General features: G+C 39.6%; 2 long non-coding RNA genes and 1 pseudogene across 2 annotated transcripts; 1 reads left to right on the plus strand and 2 right to left on the minus strand.

The window, feature by feature from the left end:
• Positions 1-32: 32 nt before the first annotated feature.
• On the plus strand, positions 33-1569 carry LOC108414304. The gene is made up of 4 exons (XR_001856850.2): positions 33-104; positions 189-289; positions 439-489; positions 1384-1569. It is a non-coding gene; the product is annotated as an uncharacterized LOC108414304 (long non-coding RNA).
• A 2617-nt stretch (positions 1570-4186) lies between these two features.
• LOC119261553 lies at positions 4187-25850 on the minus strand (annotated as a pseudogene).
• LOC108414324 lies at positions 15533-17140 on the minus strand. Its single transcript, XR_001856858.2, has 3 exons — positions 16773-17140; positions 16123-16208; positions 15533-15771 (listed from the first exon to the last, which is right to left on the minus strand). It is a non-coding gene; the product is annotated as an uncharacterized LOC108414324 (long non-coding RNA).
• Positions 25851-26374: the final 524 nt, after the last annotated feature.

Consider the following 26374-nt stretch of genomic DNA (forward strand, 5'->3'; position numbering starts at 1 on the left):
CTCATTATTTTGATCAGGTGTGAGCTGAAAACGCTAAAACTGGGTGCCAAGTCTTAGTTTCTCCCAGTCTGTCTGAATGTTTTGGAACATGAATTGAGCAAAAGGTGGGATTATTTATTATTATTTAGTTTATTTAGTCTATTACCTAAAGCCTTTCTGAATGTACTGTCTGTTGTGTTTGTGCTCAGCTGCTGTTGAAGATGTTCTCTATGGGACGCTGGTTTGATGATCTGCCCTCTGCAGATCAGGCCTCCATCATGGACATGTACTTCTACAGATCACCCAACTAGTAGGTTCAGTTCTGTTCAATCAAATCGGCCAAGAACAAGCTGTGTGCAGCAGCATTTCTATCAGCAGTAGCTAGAAGAGCCCAAGTAACATTTATTGAGTGTCCAGCTGTTCTTTACTGTAATGGTCACACATTGATTCTGCTTTCAGGAGTGTGAGATCACTGCTCTGAAGGATGTGAAGGATCGGCTGGACAAACAGGTACAGAATCCAAAGAGTATTTAACACAGTGGACTCTATTTTGAGGAGTCATAATAAACTATATATAACATGTCTAACTGATAAACTTTTAGAAACTACACTAATTCTGGGAGAAAAAAAAACAAAACATGAAAGATTGATTTTCAAGAGATAACAGTAACATGATGATTAAAGGGGGGAATTTTATTACAGTTTTATTACAGTGCTCTGTATGTAGCTCTGTGCCTTGAATGTTTTTTGAACATTGGTTTTGGGCCAAAGTCTTATATGTGTACATCAAAACACAATGTCTCAGACACCAGGCAACGTATTTGTAACTATTTCCTGCAATATGTTTATGTGAGGTAGATTATTTGAAAACGTCATTTGTTTTTAAAACAGTACAAATAATTAGTAACATAAAGATGCCATTTCTGTGTGTTATGAACAAAATGTCTTTGAGAAAAGGTTCCAGCTGGTATTTTATTGCAGACTAATCACAAGCATAATATTAATGGTAACATAACTAGAAAACAATGCAATATGGAGGAAAGAGGAACCAGGATTGAGAACCGGTGTGTTGCAGTAAGTGTATACCATCAGTACACTGTCAAAATTCAGTAAAAATGACAAAATCACTGCTTGTTTCCATACTTTTGTTCTGTAGTGTGGTAATAAAAATCCACTTTGGAGTGAATTTTTTTTTCAATCAAATCTTTACTTTCAAAATCCACAATATAATGAATGTATACAATTACAAATCTCTAATGTATCTGTTTTTGTGTGTGTGTGTGTGAAGCTGTGTGTGGAGGAGGGGGCTGACCAGGCAGCTGAGAATTGGCTTCAGGAGAATGAAGCAAATCATCACTGTTTTGAGGTAAACTCACTTTTATTATGTTCTTCACTTCGCCACAGAGAACCGTTCTTGAAGCAGAAGAGCAGCTGGAGCAGAGTCATCATCAGCTGGCCACCGTAAGAAAACATCGCCAATATGCAATACAAGCAGCTGACCTGTACAGAGAGCAACTGGCATCCTCTCTTACAAGAGATACTGTTTTTGGGATGGACCCCTTCTCAACAACATGACAAGACAAGAGCAGAGAATCCATTTGCAGAGACCTATCCAAACATTTCTGATGTATTAGAAAGTGCTGTGAACAATGACTTCACCCTGTTCAAAGATGCATTACTACATTTGATCAATTTAAAAGATTTGTATTAAATTAAACATTAATTCAAACAAACATTAATTAAATATTCAAATTTGGCCTTAAATGAATCTGGCTACACTGGCATTTAAAAAGTTGCTCACATGCACGTGTGTTATAACATTGAGGTTTAGCAACAGTTTTGATTTACTTGAACGCACTCCACGACAAATGACATTCCAACAAGACAATGCAAGATGCCAAACAGGTCATCATGTGAAATTCAGACATGATGTTTAAAAAAAAAAAAAAAATATCAAGATTTTCTGGGGCTAAGTTGGGAAATATGTAAAGAAGAAAAATTCAAACACTATGAATAGTTTGTGGACAGCAGTAGCGAATGCATGGGAAGCAATTCCATAAAGTAGCTACAGAATATTAGAAGATACTGTCCTTGGAGTGTGTTTCCTATTTTGCCTAAATGTTTGGTGTCAGTGACCTTTTCAAAAATCAACCTTTGAACAGTTATTTTGACAATCAATATGCTATAGGCTCCTCTAGTCTCAAAGACAACCTCAAAGAAAAGTCAGCCTATACTGAGAATGCAGCCACTTGGAGATTCTGTGCATGTCTTGCTGTCCAAAAAGCAAGAAACAGAACAACAAATCAAAAGGATAGAGAGTTGATATGCTCTGGAGCTTTATGAAGGTTATTAGGAAAGTTCATATCACATCTGTATTTTATATGTTAATGAGACATAGCTGTCCTTATTCAGGAAAAGATTTGAAGAAAACAATGTTGTTTTGAGAAAATATTGCATTAAAATGGCCTATAAAATGGACTGACCTTCTGTCCTTACACACAAATTACTAGTTCGTAAATTTGACAGAAATGATTACCATAAACCATATATTTTTTACCTGTCTGAAAGATTAAATTTCAAAGAAAAATGTCACACAATTGTCTGAAGTATTTCCACCAATAAATTAACCTTATATTTATTATTTATTAACATAAAACCAGTTGATTTAAAGTGTTGTATTTATACCTAGTTGATATTTCAGCTGAGTTGACTCAGTATTTAAGATGTCATCTAGAATGAGCAAAACAGTGAAAGTTCATTACTAAAATCTGAGCATACTATTGAAATTTCTTACTATTGATAGTTTTTGCTTGATTTTATCTCAAGAAAATCGATTAAATGACTGGGCAGGCCCCACGTAACTTGTGGTGTAATGATTCATATTACTGCTCATTTTTCTCAGACTGGAAACAAAATGCAATTGTCAAAGTAAAAAGCTAAACAAAATTGACCTTTGAAACAATCATGCCTGCTCTTGGTGCAGAAACAGAAGCTGGCTGGGCAGAGGATCCAGCAGCAACACATTACATAAAAGTCAAGCGCTGGCTAGGGCTAGCAGGTGGAGCAGCAGAAGACTCCATACCATCCTTGTGTTCTTACTGAAACCATGCACTGAGATCCAAAGAGCTAAAAAAAAGCCTCAGGATCTAGGAAGTAGTGGCACATTGGCATCATTGGTTAAGTGTAGTGACTTAGTTGAGGCATGCAAAGAAGACAATACATTACTTTGTGACATAAGGTCTAGTGTTATTGTATCTGCATTTTCTTTTGAACCAGTACCCTGCACTGTAACAACTTTATTCTGATAAATAATACACCCTTTACTACAGGTTAGTAAACCCCTACTTCTTTTCTGCATTCCTCACCTCATATGAAACAAATATAAAAGAATAAGCTTAGCTGACTATTACAGTGCATGGATCATGCTGATGTAAGCAATATGTGTATAAGTAATTCACTCTAAAATGGACCAATAGCAACAAATGATACAGCACAATTGCTGATAATGAACCCAAGAACATACATATACAGTTATGTGCAAAATAATAGCAGTGTGTTTAAAACAACTGAGAAAAAGCTCAATCCTCATAATAGCATTTATTTCCATGTACAAAAGGCATTGGGAGCACTGCAAATTCAATTCCAAATGAAAACATGAACAAAGTATCAATTTTTAAACTAAAAATAAAGAAAAAAGAATAATAGGCTGCATTTTCATTTACAAACTTGAATATTTACAGTATAAACTGAAATTTGTTTACAGATATAGCTTTTCTGTTAATCACTGAACTAATATTTAGTTGTATAACGTTTATTTCTGATAACTGCTTTACATCTGTGTGGCATGGAGTCAAGTGGCCTGGCCACTTCATAACATCAGTCTTGTTGGTCTGTAACCAGTATGTTGCCCGCATGCTGGTGTGTTTGTGGTTGTTGTTCTTCAGCACAAGGCAACATGACCTATTACCAATACTCTTTCAGTATTTTGATATATTCAAACTAGTCCATGGTGCCTGGTATGCGATAAATGGGGCCGACTCCAAAGTATGAGAAGCATCCCCAAACCGTTAAGCTTGCACCTCCATGTTTAGTCTGCACAGTGTACTGTACTCTTGAATTCAGTGTTTATGGGTCGTCTCACAAACGGTCTGTGGCCTTTAGACCCATTAAGAACAATCTTGCTCTCATCTGTCCATAGAATGTTGCACCACTTTTCTTTAGGCAAGTCAATGTGTTCTTTGGCAAACTAACCTTTTCAACCTTTTTTTTTAGGAATGGTACTTTGCGAGGCTTTCTTGAAAATAGTTCTTCGTCTTCTGATTGTTGCAGTACTCACAGGTAACTGAAGATCTTCTTTCATTTCCCTGGAACTTCTTTGCCATTCTTGTTATTCTATGATCTACGCGGATGGTAGTATGTCTTTTCCAACCATGTGTTTCGGGTTTTTTTTTTGCCATTTTAAAGCATTTGAGATCATTTTACCTGAGCAGCCAATTATTTTCTGCACTTCTTTGTATGTTTTCCCCTCTCCAATCAACTTCTTGATCAAACTTCTTTCTCCTTCGGTAGTGTCTGGAACGACCCATTTTACTCACTGAGCAACTGCTAAAACCAACAGATACAACATTTGCTGCCCTCCATCTTTAAATAAGGGCCATAATTGACACCTGTTTCTTCACAGAATGAATGACCTCACTAATTGAACTCAACACTGCTATTAATTTGAACACACGCCTTTCATCAAATCAGTCAATTACACCCAATTAGTAGCGTGCATGTCATGACTGTTGATTCTGTTGATTGCCCATTACTCGGATGCACCTAGTCATGAATATTTTCCCAAGTTTTATTATCTTTTCTGCCAAAATCAGTAATTAAACACATTATTGATGTCAGACTGCTATTATGTTACACATAACTGTATGTATAAACCTGGTGATTTTATATGTAATGAAAATATAGGATAAATAGAGATCACATCTGACACATTAATTAAGGCACATCTGATCTCTACCTCCTTATATGAAACAAAAGTCAAAAGGGAGGAGGTAGGGAAGGGCAGGACTTAAGAGGTAATGGGGAAGGGGGCGTCCCAACTTAACTGACCAGCACTAGTATAGGCAATATTAGTGAGAGGAATTTAAACAACATTAAAAAACGTGCAATTTGACAGTACATCCAGTTTAGCGCAAATTTAGTGCTGGATCAGGTAGACACGAACAATTAGGTTTAATTTAATAAACAGCTGCCACCATGTCTGCTAGTACAGATTAGAAATGGTCAAAAAAGCCCTTATCTCATGTCACATCAAACTTCTTAATGAACAATCATTCTCCAAGCATCACAAAAAACATCAATGCTCCCTAAAGTCTCTGAGAACAACAATGGAAAATTTCAAAGATGAGTTGTAGTCTTGCCAGAAGGCAACTTAATGCTGTTGGGAAGACCATACTGAGGAGAGGTCACCAGTACATCTCTCAGATAGCTTGAAGTCTTGCAGACCTTCATACTCCAGTGTTGCCACTGTTAAGCGTTTCTGCCCACACTTGACTTGGTCTTCAGCACGGAAAATGATATATATTCATTTCATGCTCATGTTTTAGGAAGAACTGAAAACACTAGGTGGTTTTCCCCTATTAACAGTTGTTAAATCTGAACTGACAGCACTGTTACCTGGAGACTTTTACTCCTGAAATGTGTTAAGGTTACACTCATTACTGCCCAGTTCACCACTGCTCTTAGCGCACTTATGTGTCGTCACAGTATTTGAGTGCCTGAAATTTTTCCCGCACTCTGAACAGTAATATGGCTTCTCTCCTGTGTGAATGCGCTGGTGTTGTTGGAGATTACTCTGTACAGTAAAACTCTTCCCACACTCTGAGCAATGATACGGCTTCTCTCCTTTGTGAAGGCGCAAGTGTTGTCTGAGATGAATCTGTTGACTAAACCTCTTCCCACACTCTGAGCAGTGATACGGCTTCTCTCCTGTGTGGATACGCTGGTGTTGTTGGAGAGAACTGTGACGATTAAAACTCTTCCCACACTCTGAGCAGTGATACGGCTTCTCTCCCGTGTGGATGCGCTGGTGTTGTTGGAGATGAATCTGCTGATTAAAACTCTTCCCACATTCAAAGCAGTGATATGGCTTCTCTCCTGTGTGAATGCGCTGGTGTTGCTGGAGATGACTCAGACAATTAAAACTCTTCCCACACACTAAGCAGTGATACGGCTTCTCTCCTTTGTGGATGTGCCGATGTTCTTGGAGATGACTCTCATGATTAAAACTCTTCCCACACTCTGAGCAGTGATGCAGCTCTCCTGTGTGAATGTGCTGGTGTCTTTTGAGAGCACTCTGACGAGTAAAACTCTTCTCACACTCTGAGCAGTGATACGGCTTCTCTCCTGTGTGAATGCGCCCGTGTCTTTTGAGAGTACTCTGTTGAGTAAAACTCTTCCCACATTCTAAGCAGTAATGAGTTCTTTCCTTGCTGTGTTTCTTTGTTTGTCTGTCAGATGTGTTCATATGGAGGGTACCTGATGGTATTTGCTGAGTACCGGCACATCTTCTGGATGCCATGATTTTATATTTACCCTGTTTCAGTGGCTTAATCTTCCTGCTGGTGAAATGTCCTGAACTTCCTGCACATTTAGGCTGGGAAGGAAAGTGCACGCAAGGACTTGAAGCAGGACATCATTCACTTCTGGGGGAAAAAAAAAAATCTACACTCAATGTGCAATGCAACAAATTTATCACCTACTTATTTAAACTGTTCAAACAGACAAATACCACTGAAGCTGTGTTGTTATTCATTAGTCATGCTGATATTGATAACTCTGGGGCTAAGCTGGGTTTCTCCATGGCACAAATGACTGGAATTATTGGAAAACCATCACCATCACCATCACACCTTGTGGTTAACAAGATGATTCCAAACTCAATTAGTTTTGTTCTATGTGCATTTCCCTCCTAAATATCACTGGATCCACTGCTTTACAAGGTCAATAAGGGCCGAAATATGAATGTCACTATATGCATTTTTTCTGTTTTTCAGGTAAGGCCTTAGAGCACATTTGACTCATTAGGCTGTAATCAAAGTCACATTTAGACAACTTCAGAGCATTATAAATTATGTGATGCTTCAAACCCCTAAGAGTGCTTGCACTTCACAGGCATAGGCTTATAAAAACAGCTGACTGAGAACCTGAAATTAAAGATAATTGACTGTTACAAAGCAAGTAGAAAGTATTAAATGCTTTTAACTATACTTTCTGCTTATAAAATTTCACGGTCTGAAATGGCATTAAGAAATGAAAGTTAAGACCAACTACTGAAGTCAAAGCAAAATCTGGAAGACTGAAGATCTGGCTGGCATGGGAACAGTGATACATTGGCCTACTGTGCAGTGTTGTTGTGCATCACCTAACATGGAAAGAAATGAACATTAACTGTGATCTCACCTCAAATGCCAACATCTGAAGTTAGCAAACAACTCGTAGACAAACCAGAGGGATTTCGAAATTTTGGAAGTGCTGTAGTCTAATGAAATAAAAAATGAACCCATTGGCTACAATAACCATTGAGGGTACCCAAAGCTTTGCGTCCCCAACACATTTTATTAAAGTTTGTTTCCCTTTAAAATATATTATATTTTGCAAATAAATGGTAACATTGCATTTAACATTCCGAGTAGGTTATGGGAGATGCACATTGAGTTTGTTTTGCATGTCTCGTTTTCTGCATCAAATGTGAAATGTTTTTTATTTTAAGGGTGGAAATGTTGCGACCCAAATGGCCTTCTGTCCCTTCTGTTTAGTGTTGCCGCTTTACACGTTTTCTTTTAGGTTGCAGTACATAAAAGGTCATTAATTGTCCGCAGGGGTGCACTTCTAAAATAAAACTTGGGTCCAATCCCATTTCACCCCTTGCCCCTACCACTTAGGGTGTCCTCATTTTTGTTAAGATAGAGGGTAAGTGAGGGTTTTCAGAGGCACACTCCAAACAGGTGTTATGAAAAAGAAAATTCTGCAAGATGGCTGCACGAGCGATCAGAAAAAAACACAAATATAAGTATTTTCTCCGTTAAAAATTTTGTTTTCTTCATAAAAAAATCGCTAACAGCATGCTGATGTCTCGGTAGCTAGCTTGCTAACTTTCCCGTTCCACCTTAAAATAGTCCAGCAGTATTGACGCCTGAAGCCCAGAATATCTGCAGCCCGGAGAACCAGTGGGCGTAATGAATGGGTGGAGACACTGTCAATCATTTCTGGCATCAGCCAATCATATAACAGATTGACTGTCAATCAAAATTTGCATTGGCCAATCACAAGTGTGAATGACCTGTCACTCATTTTATGCATCAGCCAATGGTTTGAAGGAAAGTGCAAAAAGGCATCACATACTGTTCAGGCATGCAGAAGTGGGGAGATGGTTTGAAGTTGCCTTAAATATCACCTAATTTCTTATTTTCAATCAACCAATAAATAAATAAATAAATATGCGCACACATATTCACAACATGTAATTCATTACTGTACTTAGTTTTTCATGTATCTTTGTATATTTACTGAAGTATTTCTATTTTGGGCAATTTTTTTTACTTTAATTCCACTACATTTCATATTCACGTACAGTCCTGTGCGAAACTTTTAGGTATCTAAGCAAATTTTTAAACAAAAATTGTTTATCACAATATACATTAGAATAAAGTCATATTAATAATTCAAATAAACATAAAAACAATAAAAAGTAACAAGAATTTCTTGGGTCCATATTTTGCCTTGACACCTTCACAGCCACCACAGAGACTTGTTAATATCATCGATTACATCATGAGCACAATTTACTGAAGCAGTGACTGCTCAAACCAGGAGTTGCTTTTTAACCACATATAATATTGGGCTTCCTCGAGGAGAGGTTTGGAAATGGTTAAACAAACACACATCCATAAATATGTTAACATATATATATATATATATATATATATATATATATATATATATATATATATATATATATATATATATATATATATCCATCCATCCATCCATCCATCCATCATCTTCCGCTTCTCCGGGGTTCGGGTCGCGGGGGCAGCATCCTGAGCAATGAGGCCCAGACCTCCCTTTCCCCAGCCACTTCCACTAGCTCCCTGGGAGGGATTCCGAGGCGCTCCCAGGCCAGCTGGGCGATATAGTCACGCCAGCGTGTCCTGGGTCTTCCCCGGGGTCTCCTCCCCGGTGGACTTGCCTGTGACACCTCCCAAGGGAGGCGTCCAGGAGGCATCCTAACCAGATGCCTGAACCACCTCAACTGGCTCCTCTCGACGTGGAGAAGCAGCGGCTCTGCTTTGAGTCCCTCCCGGTTGACCGAACTTCTCACACTATCTCTAAGGGAGAGTCCAGCCACCCTGCGGAGGAAACTCATTTCGGCCGCTTGTATTCGTGATCTCGTTCTTTCGGTCATTACCCAAAGCTCATGACCATAAGTGAGGGTGGGAACGTAGATCGACCAGTAAATCGAGAGCCTTGCCTTATGGCTCAGCTCTTTCTTTACCACAACAGACCGGTAAAGAGCCCGCATCACTGCTGACCCAGCACCAATCCGCCTGTCAATCTCCCGCTCCCTTGTACCATCACTCGTGAACAAGACCCCGAGATACTTAAACTCCTCCACTTGAAGCAAGAGCTCATCCCCGACCCAGAGAGGACTCTCCACCCTTTCCCGCGTGAGAACCATGGCCTCCGATTTGGAGGTACTGATCCTCATCCCGGCCGCTTCACACTCGGCTGCAAACCGATCAAGTGAAAGCTGAAGTTCACGGCCTGATGTCCCCAATAGGACCACATCATCTGCAAACAGCAGCGATGTGACCCTGATGTCACCAAACCGGACACCCTCCATCCCCTGACTGCGCCTAGAAATTCTATCTATAAAAATTATGAATAGAATCGGTGACAAAGGGCAGCCCTGACGGAGTCCAACTCTCACTGGGAACAAGTCTGACTTACTGCCGGCCATGCGAACCAAACTCCTGCTTTGTTTGTACAGGGCCTGAATGGCTCGTAGCAAAGAGCCATGTACCCCGTACTCCCGAAGCACCTCCCACAGAATACCCCGGGGAACACAGTCGAATGCCTTCTCCAAATCCACAAAGCACATGTGGACTGGTTGGGCAAACTCCCATGAACCCTCCAGAATCCTGGAGAGGGTAAAGAGTTGGTCCAGTGTTCCACGACCAGGGCGGAACCCGCACTGCTCCTCCTGAATCCGAGGTTCAATTATGAGCCGGACTCTCTTCTCCAGTACCCCTGCATAGACCTTGCTAGGGAGGCTGAGGAGTGTGATTGCCCTATAGTTGGAACACACTCCCCCTTTTTAAAAAGAGGCACCACCACCCCAGTCTGCCAATCCAGTGGCACCACCCCCGATGTCCACGCAATGTTGAAAAGGCGTGTCAGCCAAGACAGCCCCACAACATCCAGAGCCTTGAGGAACTCGGGACGGATCTCATCCACCCCTGGAGCCCTGCCGCCAAGGAGCTTTTTAACTACCTTAGCGACTTCGGGCTCAGTAATGGACAAGCCTATTCCCATGTCCCCAGACTCTGCCTCCTCACTGGAGAACGTGTTGGTGGGATTGAGAAGGTCCTCAAAGTATTCCTTCCACCGCCCAATGACGTCTTCAGTCGAAGTCAGCAGCACACCATCTCCACTATATACAGTGCTAGTGGCACACTGCTTTCCCCTTCTGAGTCGCCTGACGGTTTGCCAGAATCTTTTCGGAGCCGACTTAAAGTCACTTTCCAAGGCCTCACCGAACTCTTCCCACACCCGGGTTTTTGCCTTGGCAACGACTGAAGCCGCAGATCGCTTGGCCTGTCGATACCTGCCAGCTGCCTCTGGTGTCCTACAGGCCAACCATGTCCGGTAGGACTCCTTCTTCAGCTTGACGGCATCTCTCACCTGGGGTGTCCACCACCGGGTTTGAGGATTACCGCCCCGACAGGAACCAACTACCTTGCGACCACAGCTACAGTCAGCCGCTTCAACAATGGAGGAGCGGAACATGGCCCATTCTGAGTCAATGTCCCCCACCTCCCCCGATATCTGGTCAAAGTTCTGACGGAGGTGTGAGTTGAAGATCAATCTGACAGGTTCTTCTGCCAGACGTTCCCAGCAAACCTTCACGTTTTATACGTTTGGGTTTGCCTGGTCTGACCGGCATCTTCCCCCACCACCTGATCCAACTCACCATCAGGTGGTGATCAGTTGACAGCTCAGCTCCTCTCTTTACCAGAGTGTCCAAAACACATGGCCGCAAGTCCGCTGACACGACTACAAAGTCAATCATTGAACTGCGGCCTCGGGTGTCCTGGTGCCATGTGCACTTATGGACATCCTTGTGTTCAAACATGGTGTTCATTATGGACAAACTGTGGTTTGCACAGAAGTCCAAAAACTGAACACCACTTGGGTTCAGATCAGAGAGGCCATTCCTCCCAATCACACCCCTCCAGGTCTTACTGTCGTTGCCCACGTGAGCGTTGAAGTCCCCCAGTAGGACAATCGAGTCTCCAGGAGGAGCACTTTCAAGCACCCCTCCAAAGGACTCTATGAAGGCTGGGTATTCTGAACTGCTGTTCGGTGCATAAGCACAGACAACAGTCAGGACCCGTTCCCCAACCCGAAGGCGTAGGTAAGCTACCCTCTCGTCCACCGGGGAAAACCCCAACATACAGGCGCCAAGTCGAGGGGCTATGAGAAAGCCCACACCTGCCCGCCGCCTCTCACCATGGGCAACTCCAGAAAAGAAAAAAGTCCAGCCCCTCTCAAGGAGATTGGACCCAGAGCCCAAGCTGTGTGTTGAGGTGAGCCCGACTATATCTAGCCGGTATCTCTCAACCTCGCGCACCAACTCAGGCTCCTTCCCCGCCAGTGAGGTAACGTTCCAAGTTCCAAAAGCCAGTTTCAGCAACCGAGGATCAGAACGCCAAGGCCCACGCCTTCGGACACTGCCCGATCCACAATGCACCACACCCCTACTACTGCCCCTCCCATCGGTGGTGGGTCGATGGGAGGGGGGACTCATGTAGCTCCTGCGGGCTGGGCCCGGCCGGGCACCATGAGTGAATGCCCGGCCACCAGATGCTCTCTGGCGAGCCCCTCCCCCAGGCCTGGCTCCAGGGTGGGGCCCTGGTAACCCTGATCCGGGCAGGGTACACAAGTCCTTCCTTTTCGGTTTCATAGGGGTGATTGTGGATCACACTTTGTCTGGCCTGTCACCTAGGACCAGTTTGCCATGGGAGTCCCTACCAGGAGCTTTTGCTCCAGACAACATAGCTCCTAGGATCATTCAAGCACACAAACCTCTCCACCACGATAAGGTGAAAATGACAAGCAGTGCTCAATTTGGACATTTAGGGGTGTAGTCTCTTAGGGGTGTACTCACTTTTGTTGCTGGTGGTTTAGACATTAATGGCTGTATATTGAGTTATTTTACACTGTTATATGAGCTGCACACAGACTACTTTTCATTGTGTCAAAGTGTCATTTTGTCAGTGTTGTCCCATGAAAAGATATACTTAAATATCTGCAGAAATGTGAGGGGTGATACACTGTGTGTGTATGTATGTATGTATGTGTGTGTGTGTATATATATATATATATATATATATATATCATTATTAATTAATTTTCTATAAATTTTGTTTGTTCAAATATTAACACTTTTCTCAGAAAATAAACACTACAAAAATAAATAGATTTTGAAAAAGTGTCTGTGTGAAATCTGTCATTCCTTCTGGTTTATGTGTGCATGTGTACATGCTTAGGACGGAGTTCACGCAAACACTGACTGACCATCACACATAAAAGCATTAGGGAACTGATAGAACATGTTCTACCTGACTTTGTGGGTAAAAACATGAACACAATACAGAAATATGTGCACATATGCAGTTCTGACTGGCACGTGTCTTTTTCTGAGTTTATATAAACACTGTTTCTACCTAACTTTTGCTTGTTCACAAAAAGTTATTCCATTGTCACTTGGTTTCTAATGGAAACTGTTTGCCTTCAGTGGTTTGTGCTTATGATCATTTTAGGTCTCTGGTCTGCATAATTTCCCCTTCTCACAACATCTAACTAGATTACACGTTAACGTTTGGTTTCTTCTGCTAAGCGACATCATCACTTAATCTGTTTTTCGCCCATAACATGGCGAGAGAGTTACATGTAATGTACTTCCCTGTTGAAAAAAGTCATAGGACCCATTAAAAGTTTCTGTCGGTTCCTGGTGGTTTTCAGTCTCGAATGGTGTTCTGGGTTGATATCACAGTGTAACGGATTGAAATCATTTAATTAGGTGTTCTGGGACTGATTCTATATACAGTTGTTCGTTTCCTAATGGTCTCTAACGGCAACCATCAAGCCAGTTCCCGTTAGGAAGCAAAACCATCAGGTTTTATTCTTAATGGTTCTAATGATTGACAGATTCCCGCCCCCAGTTCCCTCCCCTTTAGGGCTGCAGCATTCCCCTTCTCAACTGCTGCACCATTTAACCTGGAACGGGAAAATTCAAGCAAGAGGCTGGCGAATAGCTGACTGCAGCTTCGTATCACCAAAGAAACAGCGGTGGGCGACAATAAATAATTGTCTTCTACCTCCTCTTTGAAAGCATATGATTCCCTAAATATAACTAAAGCCCAGCAGTGAGGTAGGCTGAACTTTCCCCCTCTCTTCTATCATGGAACCAGGTCTTCTACAGAGCAGTGCAAGTAGCCTCTTCATGAAGAAATTTTTTTATTTTTTGTTTTTTTTTTAATTTGAGGGTTGTCCCATTTTGTAGGGCAAGATTTCAACCACTACCCCTTGTAACTGAGTTCCAAGGGGTTAGGGTGACACTCGAAAATAAGGGGTAGGGGTAAAAATAATTGTTTTAAGCCTTGGGCTTGTTTTTAAGCAAGTATTGTAGTGTCTGTATTATTAAAAAGTTCCTTCATGATAGTGCTAAGTTAGAGTTGTTGGATAATTCCTTTTTTTACCCAAGTGCACAAGCTTAGTACGCTGTTTAAAGGTCTTAGTAGATAGATGTTAGATAAAGGTAGTCTGTGCACTTATAACAGTTTTTGCCATCTTGTCTACCGTTATTTTGGTAGATTTTTTCATTCCTCAAATGATTGTGTTATTTATTTATTTAGATCTGCTGTGATTTATTCCAGGTTGAAATGGTCTGTAAAGTGGCTGAATTGATGCTTATGGACATTTGGGTTTTGTCTTTCCAGTTTAGTAGAGTTCTTTTTTTGGCAATGGCGAATGACATTAATTTATTGGGTTAAGATTCTTGGGTATCATTAATGAGATGTCATTAAAGGGGAATTCCACTGATTGTTCATTTGTCTGCATAATTCAGTTCTTGAAGATGTAAACAAATTCATTCAGTCATGGAAACAGGAACCAAAGGTCACAATGTCCACAACACAAATATAGCCACTTTATCTGGAATCCAAAACCACCAGTGAACCTACACTAAAAGCTAATTGCAAAAATCTAATTGCAAACCTATCGTAAAACAATGTCTCAGACATCAGGCAGCGTATACATAATCATTTCATGTCATAACTTTCTACAAGGTTGTTTTTAGAGCTGGAGTGTTCAATCTTATTCGTGAAAGGCCACACTGGCTACAGGTTTTCATTCAAATAAAGCAGGAGCTCACGTAATCACTTATATGAAGACTGAGACTGATGTGCTTCTATTTGTCTGGAATGAATATCAGCAGACACCCTGGCCCTCTGTGGATAACATCACACATCCCTGTTTCAGTGGCATTAAACTCTTCTGTTGTCTGGTTCTCATCAGCACCACTGTGAACAATTCTGAGGTTTCTCTAGAATGGAGCATTTCACACTAAACCACTCTGAATTACTTTGTTTACATCTAACCATTTAATTATGCAGAAATCTTGAAAAAGCTGGGGAATTTCCCTTTAAGTAGTCTGTTTACTCAGGTACTACCTCAGTAACTGTTGAGTTTATGTATGTTATCTGACTGCATAAACTCACAGATCACAGATGCCAATGATCTCTGACCAGAAATAATGGATATGAGGACAAAGCCAGAAAGTATGACAGTAATTGTCTGTTGTGACTGGGCAGTGTGGATGTAGTACTGTGGCTAAATCCCATATGGTGCGGTTTATGGGTTGTAATATGAGCTCTGAAAGGTTTTATATTGTATTAACTGAAGTTTTGAATTCATTGTCATAGAGAATGTGTCATTATGCTTTGCCTGTTGGGATCACATGATCTATATCTGCAGTCCATTTTACAAGATGAAATGATCTTGTATTCTGAGGATTAAGGCTGTGTAGTTTTGAGTAGAGAAAAGGAATGGGACTGTGAAAGTTGATTGTTTTCTTTATAACCTGTTTAATTTGTATATACTAAAGCTAACAGTGATCTGGTATGTTGTTCTTTTCCTAGATTATGTTGAAGGTCCTGAAAAAACCATCCTACTATTAGTGAATAAATGTCCCAGGCTGGTTAGGGCTCTCTGACTCCAAGATGAAAATATGAAGGGTTTATTATTGTTTATTGACAGCTGTTGATGTCTAATTCTTGAATTCAGTGTCTAAACATGGTTGGTCTGCTTTACTTGTTCAATACTGAATGTAAAGTAGCTAGTATGATAAACAGTAGTAAAATTCTAAAGCGCAAAGTCCTCCAAGATGTTAAGGCTTTTGAAGGGCAGATAATTTTGACTGGATTCTTCCAGCAGAACTTTATAACTGCACTGTGGAGAGAGAAGAACCAGCCAGAGATTAAACAGAAATTAAGTTCTTCATATTAATGCAGGAAAATGAAAATGTTCTTATGAAAATTGCGTCTAGTATCATTAAAACAGACACTGCTACTGGTTACACTTGTGTGGAAAACTACAGAGCCCTAGCAAAGACCTTAAACATCCCCTTCAACACAACTGGTTTGATAATATGCAACTGAAAAGCTGGTTTGATAATGGAGTAAATACAATTTAGAAAGTGTCATTTCAATTGATGATGGTATAATTCTGTCCCCTGACTAATGGTACTGACACGACAGTAACACTCCAAAGAGAGGTACTGCCAAAGTGACAGTTTCATACCTTTTTTTCTGAGAGTGCTGGCAAGACCTTCCTCAGACTGATGATAAGAAAGGTAACAGAAACGCCAGCAAGTGTTGCAGGATGACCTGAAAGCAGAAGGAACAACAGTTACTGAGAGGACAAGCAATGATCTGCACCACAATGACTAAAGCTGGTATTCAATGGATTATTAAACTGTCAATCCCAGGTGGTCCAAGTAGAGCATGACTTTTTTATTTTTTTAAATAAAACGGTTGTATCAGCAATTTGGCTGCAGGAGGATTTTATACAAATGGCCAACAGCAATCCAGGGGAAATAAAAAGATACCATCACTACAAGACTGAGCCCTATGATTTAGTTTTCGTTTGTATTGCTTAAGTAAATAAATATGCAGTCTAAACCAGTCACAGTGACAGGGCTGCTATATATATATATATATATATATATATATATATATATATATATATATCTTAACTTGGTTTGCATGCAGAAGCAAAAAATGACCAACATCATATTAATCATATTTTAGTCCACTAAAGCCAGGTGTTTGCTTTAATGTTTAAACTGGCCTGAGAAACAGGATGGAATGGGATCTTTTGGCAGCTTGTCTGCACATTATTTCTCTGCACATTATATTTCTACAGTTTCAGCCTCCACACTAAAGACTCACCTCAGAGTCTAAACTACTAACACACAAAACTGTTAAACCGCTAGGAACGGTCCTTAACCTGCAACAGTGCCGCTGCAGAGAAAGTGAATGTGGATCTAGGTGCATGTAAGTCGCATGTCGACACGTATGACTCCGCTGAGACGCTGTGAGAAAAGCTGTAGCCCATCTGAGCAGCAGCAGCAGCGGGGTCTCCTGCTCCAGCTCCAGTACGTCTCAGCGACTTCACTCGGCCAGCACAAGCGCTCTCTTCACACGGTTCAGTTTCTTTCATTTATTTTGTGGCATATTTAAGAGGTTAACGAAAAAAGAAACGACAATGAGACGGGTTGGACAGCTGTGTGAAGACAACAACAATAGCGAGGAATAGAAACGGCGACAACCGGAAATGTATTTTTCAAAATAAAAGCTGTTAGCGCTCAATACCTCTTAGTTAATATTAATAAATATGCCTATAATAGTTTACGTTCTGGAAATGTTATAAAACACACACACACATTATCTAAGCCGCTTCTTGTTATAAAACACTACATAAAAAAGTCACTGCACATGTAGGAGTCTCATACTATGGGCGTGACACCTTATAGCTTGTAGCCTTAGTGCCTAGTGCCTAAATAATACATTATGTCAACACAAACCCACTAGACCCTCCTCTGTCTGACAACATGGTGTTTTAAATCAAACAACAACAGCAGTGAATAATGTGTGGGAAGCAATGATGCTATTTTTAGAAACATTAGGAAAGTGGAAAAGCAGTGTCAGGCTGTTTAGACTAGAGGGGCTACAGAATGCTAATAAAAACTATAAACTTAGTGCGTTTCCTATTTTGCCTAATTTTAGTGTCAGTTATCATTATGCTAATATTGCGTTACATTAAAATTCAGAGCGCAGACCTTGACCACTTAGCATGTACCACAGGCTGTGAAATACTCCATCTTCTTCAGCTCTGAAGCGTTTACATCAGCTTGAGCTGAGTACATTGGCTGCAATGACTGCTTGCTTGTAAGAAAAGCCAATATTTTTTTGAGCAACTATGTATCTTTGATCAACTCTGCTAGTCTTACTGAAGATCAGGGAAAGCTGCTGCAGGAAACAATATGTGAACACCACAAACTGTGAAGGTGAATTATTTTTTCACTATTGAATTAAAAAACATCAAGCCTCATTGTTTGAATGCTTGGCATCCGTTTAAATGATGTGCGTGGCCAAAATTATATGCACACCTGAAGATCACATCTATATCTGCTTGCTAATTGTAATGTCATTCTAAAATCATCCTTAATATGTCCATAGAAGACCTTTGACTAAATTTATGAACATCACTGCGAGGTTTGCTTCCATTCCTCAGCATTACTGAGGTGAAGTGCTGAGGTTGAGTAATAATTTAAGTATTATTGCTAGTGTTAATAGTTCATCATTAAAGTGTTGAATGGGGTTCAGGTCAGGCCTCAAACCAACCAACAGGTCTTGTGCTGACATTGCTTCCAGAAATAGTCTAGAACTCAGCAGTGTGCATAATAGCCAGTAGTTATCTTTTCAAGAGGGATGGTGGGTTCAAAGGGGTGGGGGGAGTAAGTAGCAGTTTTTTACCTTGTTAGTGTCACTAAATATGAAATGACTAAATATAAAAATAAAACTTATATTGTATTTAGATTGCTGAGATAGCAGTACTGCAGACCTATGAATAACTTAAGATGACATTTTGTTGTTTTGTTTTCATCTATGTGTGTTGATACTTAGTGTGTACATCTCAAACTTGCAGTGATATTAAAATATCACAGGACTCTTAATATTCTTCACAGTATTCTTTTTTTAGTAATTCTTGGTCAATATTTGAATCCCCCTCAAATGCCCTGGTTACAACTATTACAACTGAGGCCACAAGAATTATCCATGCCCTGTGCTACAGCACTTAGTGATCTGTGAGCTTCTTTGCACCACAGTGAAAGTCACAACTTTTCAGTTTGATCCTTTCTACTGTTCATCCACTGTTGGACACAGAGGTGGAGCAGGGGGGTAATCCCCCCTCCCCCTCATTTCCCCAATGCTGAAAAAGCATTGGTAAAGTGCCCACTAGAGTGGCAAAAAGTGGCCGGTTGACTTCTCTTTGTTGTGCAGTAGGTGCCTTTTTACTTTTTCACCCCTGCCCTTCAAAAACCCTGAGTCAGCCAGTGTGTTTATCTATGGATACTGTATGCTCTATACTTGATTTTTAAACCTCTTAATACTTTTGCCATATACTGTACATTGTATGTATGTTATCTAAAACAAAGTATATTTCTGTGTTATTGCTGGTTTCCATACTGTGGAGCAGATAAATGTCTTGGAACATCCCACGATAGGTGACTAACAGATTTGAGCGGTACCACCACAGAGTGAATGACATAGGTAATTGCTGCTCCTATCTAAAAGACCGTGATCTGTCAGGTCATGTCATAGATTTCCATGAAAAATGTATTAATGTAAATTAATGTAACTCATGCATCCATGCAAACGTTCAAAGCTGAACACAAAGTAGTTTTTAGTAATGATTTTTCTTTAAATCTGCTCTATTAGAATCTTGACTGCATTTTGTAGGAGACTGATTTGACTGATTTGAGGAGAATATTAACTGGATGTAAATACAAAACTAAAAATAATGTTTCACTTTAAATCAACTATTCACGGCTAACACTTTATTTTGTGTGGTCATTTGAAGATGATTAATAAACACTCAACAGACTATCAGTGACGTAGCATTAGTAAAGCATTTGAAAACATTCAGTATATATCTTACAGCTGTAATGCCGATATATTACTTCCTTTCCTAACCCTCACCCTAAAGTGAAAAACTGAATTCAGTAGATTATCAACAAACTTTATTTTGAAATATGCTGATCATCTACTAAATGTATTGAGATGCTTTGCTACTGTTAATTTTTATTACTGGTACTTTATATATACTATTCTGTAACGAGCTGACAAAAAACAGATGAGTGCAGATGAATGAGAGGATGGTTTAATGAAAACCAAATGACCAAAGCAAAAGGGGCAAAACACAAATCATAGTCAGAATCCAGGCAAAAAGATCACACACAGTTCAAAACACAGGGCAGCAGTACCAAAAAGGAGAAGGCAAAAGACGTGGTCAAAACACAGTATAACTATCAGAATCAGCAAAAGAGACCACTCAGTGGTCTCCAGGAAACAATACCTCACACTGACACCCCCTAAAGCCCGGGCTTATATACTCTAAGCTAATTGTTCTCTGATAGGACACAGGAGACTGAGACCCCAAAGTCACATGATCACCCAGTGTACTCTGGGAGCTGGAGTCTGTGTCCTTCTCAGAAGGAACCGAATGCGTGACATATTCTACATAAAAAAAAAAAAAAAAAGTAAAATTTATTTTTAGATTTTTGCGAAACCATTTTTAACTCAAGTTCAGCTTTGAAAGTAGATTTGAAAGAAGATAAAATATTATGCAATCTGACATGAAAACATACACCAATACATTGTGGGAAATAAACATGAAACTAGCTTATTTAATTTAAATATTCGTGTTAGTGTTTTTATACCAAGTTTGTATTTCACAACAGTTCAGTCATTCTGTATGCACAATATTTAAGATATGTTTTGGATCCTAATGGGGCAAACATTTATTTAGATCATTGGGAAAGTTTGTTAAGTCACTGTAAAAGTAATTAAAGGCTTGAAGGCTTTCTTGAACTTTAGAACTGAAATTAAGTGACATGTCATGGAATTAACCTAAAAGTTAATTTAAATATTCTGTACTCAAGTCATTGCTCACAAGAACGGTGTGAGTATGGAGAGGAACATGGTCAAAAGGATTGGGATCTTAGATGCCCTCTATCAATTGCTGATGACTGGAGAGATGTTGCATATGCCACATCAGTCCATGGCTTGCCAGACTATGCCCCCATATATGGAGAATCTAGGTCTGTTACACTGATGTCATCCAGTGAACTTTGACAAGGTCTTGGTAGGTAGACATTTAGCTCAAAGTCAACATCTATATAAGAACCAGGCTGTGTTGCATTTTTAATTTCTTATTAATATTGGAACAAGTCAGTTGTTGGTAATTGATTGGCAACTTATTACTACATTGTTAAGAAGTAGCAGGGGTTAATCTAATTAATTAAAAATTTTCCGGTCTTTTTTATTTGTTTTTTAAATGGTGGCACGGTACCTAAAATCACAGATTTGTGCAACAACCTACATAGAGTTGTAATATGCAACACCGTTCTTGACGCAATCTCAAGATAAAATGACTTGTCAAAAAACTAGTTTAAATATTTATTCTGTTCTTCCAACTACATGAATATAAAATATTTATTTAAAAATATTCTTAATACTTAATAACTATTTTAAAAAATGTGCTTCACTTTGCACAACTGGGAACTCTTAGGAAAAAATAAAGCAGAATTAAAATAAAAATAAATAACAGGGTCAGATGTGCTGACAGCTTGAGTTCAGTCACATATACTACAAAACTACCTAGGTAATACACAAAAAAAGTGCTCTGAAAAATGCATAATTCACTCATTTGTGTTTAATAATAATAAGGAGTTACAGTAACATTTAGCTTAGAAATTTGAGACAGGCAACCACCACCAATGTGCAGTATCCACCTGAACAGCAGCTATTGCTGGAATGGGCGTAAAAAGGTTGCAAGTTGTTTCTTGCAAATATAAAACTTTCAGGATATACTGAGTTAAAACAAACTGTATTGTATTCATATCTCTTCAGAATGGATGTTTGTTCTGAATGATGTTCATTTGTAACCATTTTGCAGTTCTGTAATTTGTATGAACAAAATTACAAACAAAAATTATTTCAACATTAAACATGATGTTGTTGACAATGTATATATTTTTATGCACTCCTGCAAGTTTACCAAAATAGATGCTGTCTTTTTTAAACACTATAACATGGTGTACTACTGATACCACTAAACATAAACTCAAGTTAAGTTGACTTACCCTGTTTTATATCTACTGTATATCTATCCTCGAAAGGTCCTTCTAAATACAATTATTATTATTACTTTTAATGTTAAATTTGTTCTGAAATGTATCACTATAGTATGTACTAGTGTATATATATATAATTTTTGCATGTATACACAGCACATTTATTGAAAATGGTATATGAATATTCTGTATATATTATAATGCTTACATTTTAATATTCTCTTAAAAAGCATTTAAACATAAATGATTTATTTCAAAATATTTTTAGAGAAAGCTTTAAGAAATTGTAGTGTATATACATTATATTTCAAAAAGTATTTGCTCACTTTCACACGCATATGAACTTAAGTGACATCCCATTCTTAATCCATAGGGTTTAATATGATGTCAGCCCACCCCTTGCAGCTATACCGGCTTCAACTCTTCTGAGAAGGCTTTCCACAAGGTTTAGGAATGTGTTTATGGGAACCGTTGACCATTTTTCCAGAAACACATTTGTAAGGTCAGACGCTGATGTTGGCCGAGAAAGCCTGGCTTGCAGTTTCCACTCTAAATGTGTTCTATCAGGTGCAGGCCAGTCAAGTTCTTCCACATCAAACTCACTCATCCATGTCTTTATGGACCTTGCTTTGCGCACTGGTGCGCAGTCATGTTGGAACAGGAAGGGGCCGTCTCCAAACTGTTCCCACAAAGTTGGGAGCATGAAATTGTCCAAAATCTCTTGGTCTGCTGAAGCATTAAGAGTTCCTTTCACTGAAACTAAGGGGCCAAGCCCAACTCCTGAAAAACAATCCCACACCATAATCCCCCCTCCATCAAACTTTACACTTGGCACAATGCAATCAGACAAGTACCGTTCTCCTGGCAACCGCCAAACCCAGACTCGTCCCTCTGATTGCCAGACGGAGAAGCGTGATTCGTCACTGAGTCCAGTGGCGGTGCTTTACACCACTGCATTTAACACTTTGCATTGCGCGTTGGTGATGTAAGGCTTGGATGCAGCTGCTTGGCCATGGAAACCCATTACATGAAGCTCTATGTGCTGTTCTTGAGCTAATCTGAAGGTCACATGAAGTTTGGAGGTCTGTAGTGAGTGACTCTGCAGAAAGTTGACACTATGCGCCTCAGCATCCGCTGACCCCGCTCTGTCATTTTACGTGGTCTACCACTTCGTGGCTGAGTTGCTGTCATTCCCAATCACTTCCACTTGGGTATAATACCACTGACAGTTGACTGTGGAATATTTAGTATTGAGGAAATTTCACGACTGGACTTGTTGCACAAGTGGCGTCCTGTCATGTTACCACGCTGGAATTCACTGAGCTCCTGAGAGCGACCCATTCTTTCACTAATGTTCTGCAGGCCTAGGTGCTTGGTTTTATACACTGGTGGCCATGGAAGCAATTGGAACACCTGAATTCAATTACTTGAATGGGTGAGTGAATACTTTTGGAAATATAGTGTACATATATATTTTTTAAAATATATTCAAAAATATAACATAAAATGATGAAATGCTAAATGTTCATTATATACAACCAACAAACCTCCCTTACTATATAACTGTATAACTCCTCTGAACCACAATGCTTATTTTTACTACTTTAAAAATATTCATTTTAATGTAATTTGCCATTTTCACATTAGATCTTTTAAATCTAACTTTTTATTATTTATTCTATTTATTGCATTTATAGATATTTCTTAACATCTGTGTGCTTGTCTGGTCTGTTCAGTATGTTACATGTGTGCCTTCACAAAGACGAATTCAGTGTGTGTGCAACATGCATCAAAATTTTATTATGATTTTGAAATAGATGACATTATGGAATAAAAAAGAGGTCTGCATCTATTAGGTTATACAGCATGGTGGAATACCTAAAACAGCTGCATTGCCAGACAGTTTTTGCTCGAGATAACTGCAAGGTAAATCTTGTCTAATGTTGGGTAGCTCAAAAATGTTATACATCCAGGCCGATATGAATTCTGTCAAAGTTGTGTGGCTTTTGTGGCATATTTTAGTTAAATGCTATTTTGCTTTAACAAACACTGAGGAACCGTACTCAACTAGAGTGAGCATTTATTGTTCAGTCTTGATTAGGCTTTTTCAGAATGTATTGTTCAGAGAAGCTAAAGATGACCTGTGTTTAGGCTGTTGCCCTTACTGACTCCAAAGGGAAACTGTAGCAGACATGCATTTCATCTCATCAAACATTTATTCTTCATTCACCCACCCGTACACAAGTAAGAAAGAAGAAAAACAGCGCACTAGTCACACTGAACAATTCAAAATGATATAGAATGCTGAGAATGAGGTTGTTTACCCTCTTTGCAGCCTGATGGTGAAGCAAGCAAAGCAATTCTTTAAGATGCAAAAAACCCACTCAGTGTAGCAAAGCTTTCCATTATTAAAAGAATTGTGGCTTCTGTTGAATCATAGCTTTTCTGGAGAAGTGGCCTTTTAAAGAGGCATCAACAGATACCAATGTAGAGCGGTCCCTCACTTACCGAGCAGCACTCCACTGTAAACCACTTCCTCCAGTCAGGTTATTCCATTCACTTAGTGTCCTTCTGCTTTGCGTCAGCTAATTGTTTAAAAATAGGCAGACTTTGCTTGTTTTGAAAGAGCAATTTGGTTTAATTTAATGCACAGCTGCCACCATGTCTGGGGGAATAGACTGTAGATTGGCTAAAAATCCTTATCTCATGTCACAGCACACTTCTTGAAGAAAAATCACTCTCCAAGTCTCACAAAGAGCATCAACAGTCCTTGAGGTCTCTGAAAACAATAATGAAAAGTTCATGAGTTGTAGTTTTACTTAAAGGCAACTTTATGCTGCATAGAACAGGCATAGGAAGGCCATACTGCGGAGAGGTCACCTGTACATCTCTCAGACAGCTTAAAGTATTGCAGTCCTTCACACTCCAGTGTCTCCATTGCAAAGCAATTCAGTTCTTCCCAGACTACAAGATTTTACTGTTGCAGTCTCCAGGGTCTTATCACATTTGTTAAGGACTGTAACAAAAACACTCCAAAGATACAACATACAGATAACATCTAACCGTTAAAAAGGGAAGACAAAGTGGCACTTTCATTGCAACAAGCATTAACTAGTTCATGTGGAGGAATCAAATGAGTAAAAGAGGGATTCAAGGAGCCAAACACAGTCAAATGTTTGTCAAATCAGCCATCATTGCATTAGAAACACAGTACTGGCTAAGATCTACTGAATTAGAAAATAAAGAACCTCTTATTATTCACTGTGGAGCTTCTTGAGTGTTTAACATATATTACAAATGAAACTCATTTTAGGGAGAGTATGAAGTAGGCCTGACTTGATCAGTACAGAAAATTTATATTTCATGTTATGCTCATGTTTCAGAAACTGCGTAAAGCAATACCTGTTTTTTCCCCTAAAAGGTTTTTAAATCTTGGCTGGCAGCAGCATTCCTTGCAGACTTTTACTCCTTAAATGTGTTAAAGTTACAATCATTGCTGCCTATTTCACCACTTCTGTTAGTGCACTTGTGTGTCGTCACAGTATTTGAATGCCTAAAACTCTTCCCACACTCTGAACAGTAATATGGCTTCTCTCCTGTGTGAATGCGCTGGTGTTGTTTAAGATGACTCTGTACAGTAAAACTCTTCCCACACTGTGAGCAGTGATACGGTTTTTCTCCTGTGTGGATGCTCTGGTGTTGTTGGAGAGAACTTTGACGATTAAAACTCTTTCCACACTGTGAGCAGTGGTGTGGCTTCTCTCCAGTGTGAATGCGCTGGTGTTGTTGGAGATGAATCTGCTGATTAAAACTCTCCCCACACTCGAAGCAGTGATAGGGTTTCTCTCCTGTGTGAATGCGCTGGTGTTGTTGGGAGATGACTCTGACGACTGAAACTCTTTCCACACTCTGAGCAATGATACACCTTCTCTCCTGTGTGAATGTGCTGGTGTCTTTTGAGAGTACTCTGTTGAGTAAAACTCTTTCCACACTCTGAGCAGTAATGAGTTCTCTCCTTGCTGCGTTTCTTTGATTGTCTGTCTGATGTGTTCATATGGAGGGTACCTGATGATATTTGCTGTGTACCGGCGCACCTTCTGAACGCCATATTTTTATATTTAACCTGTTATAGCAGCTTAACATTCCTCCTGGTGAAATGTCCTGAACATCCTGCACATTTAGGTTGGGTAGGAAAGTCCAGTAAAAGACTTGGAACATGACATCATTCATTTCTGGAAAAAGAAAAAATAAAATCACTCAATGTGCAGTGCAACAAAAGTAGTTTGATCCAAATCATGACAGCTCCACTTACATCAATTGGCAGAAAGTGTAAAGAAAGTATAAACTTCTTTCTACAAAGCATTTGTGTGTGTGTGTGTGTTTCAGTAAGGCCATAGAGCCTATTTGACTCATTAGACCTTAATCAAAGTCATGAATACACAATTTTAGAGCATAATAAATTATGTGATCCTTTAAACCTCTCACACTTTATAACCACAGGCTTAGTGAAACAGCTGACTGAAGATAATTCACTCTTACAAAGCAAGAGGAAAGTATAAAATACATTTGGATACCGTCTGAAAAATGAAAGTTAAGACCAATTACTGAGGTCAACGCAAGATCTGGAAGACC

This window comes from Pygocentrus nattereri, chromosome 20, assembly GCF_015220715.1.
Source record: "Pygocentrus nattereri isolate fPygNat1 chromosome 20, fPygNat1.pri, whole genome shotgun sequence".
NCBI classification, from domain to species: domain Eukaryota; kingdom Metazoa; phylum Chordata; class Actinopteri; order Characiformes; family Serrasalmidae; genus Pygocentrus; species Pygocentrus nattereri.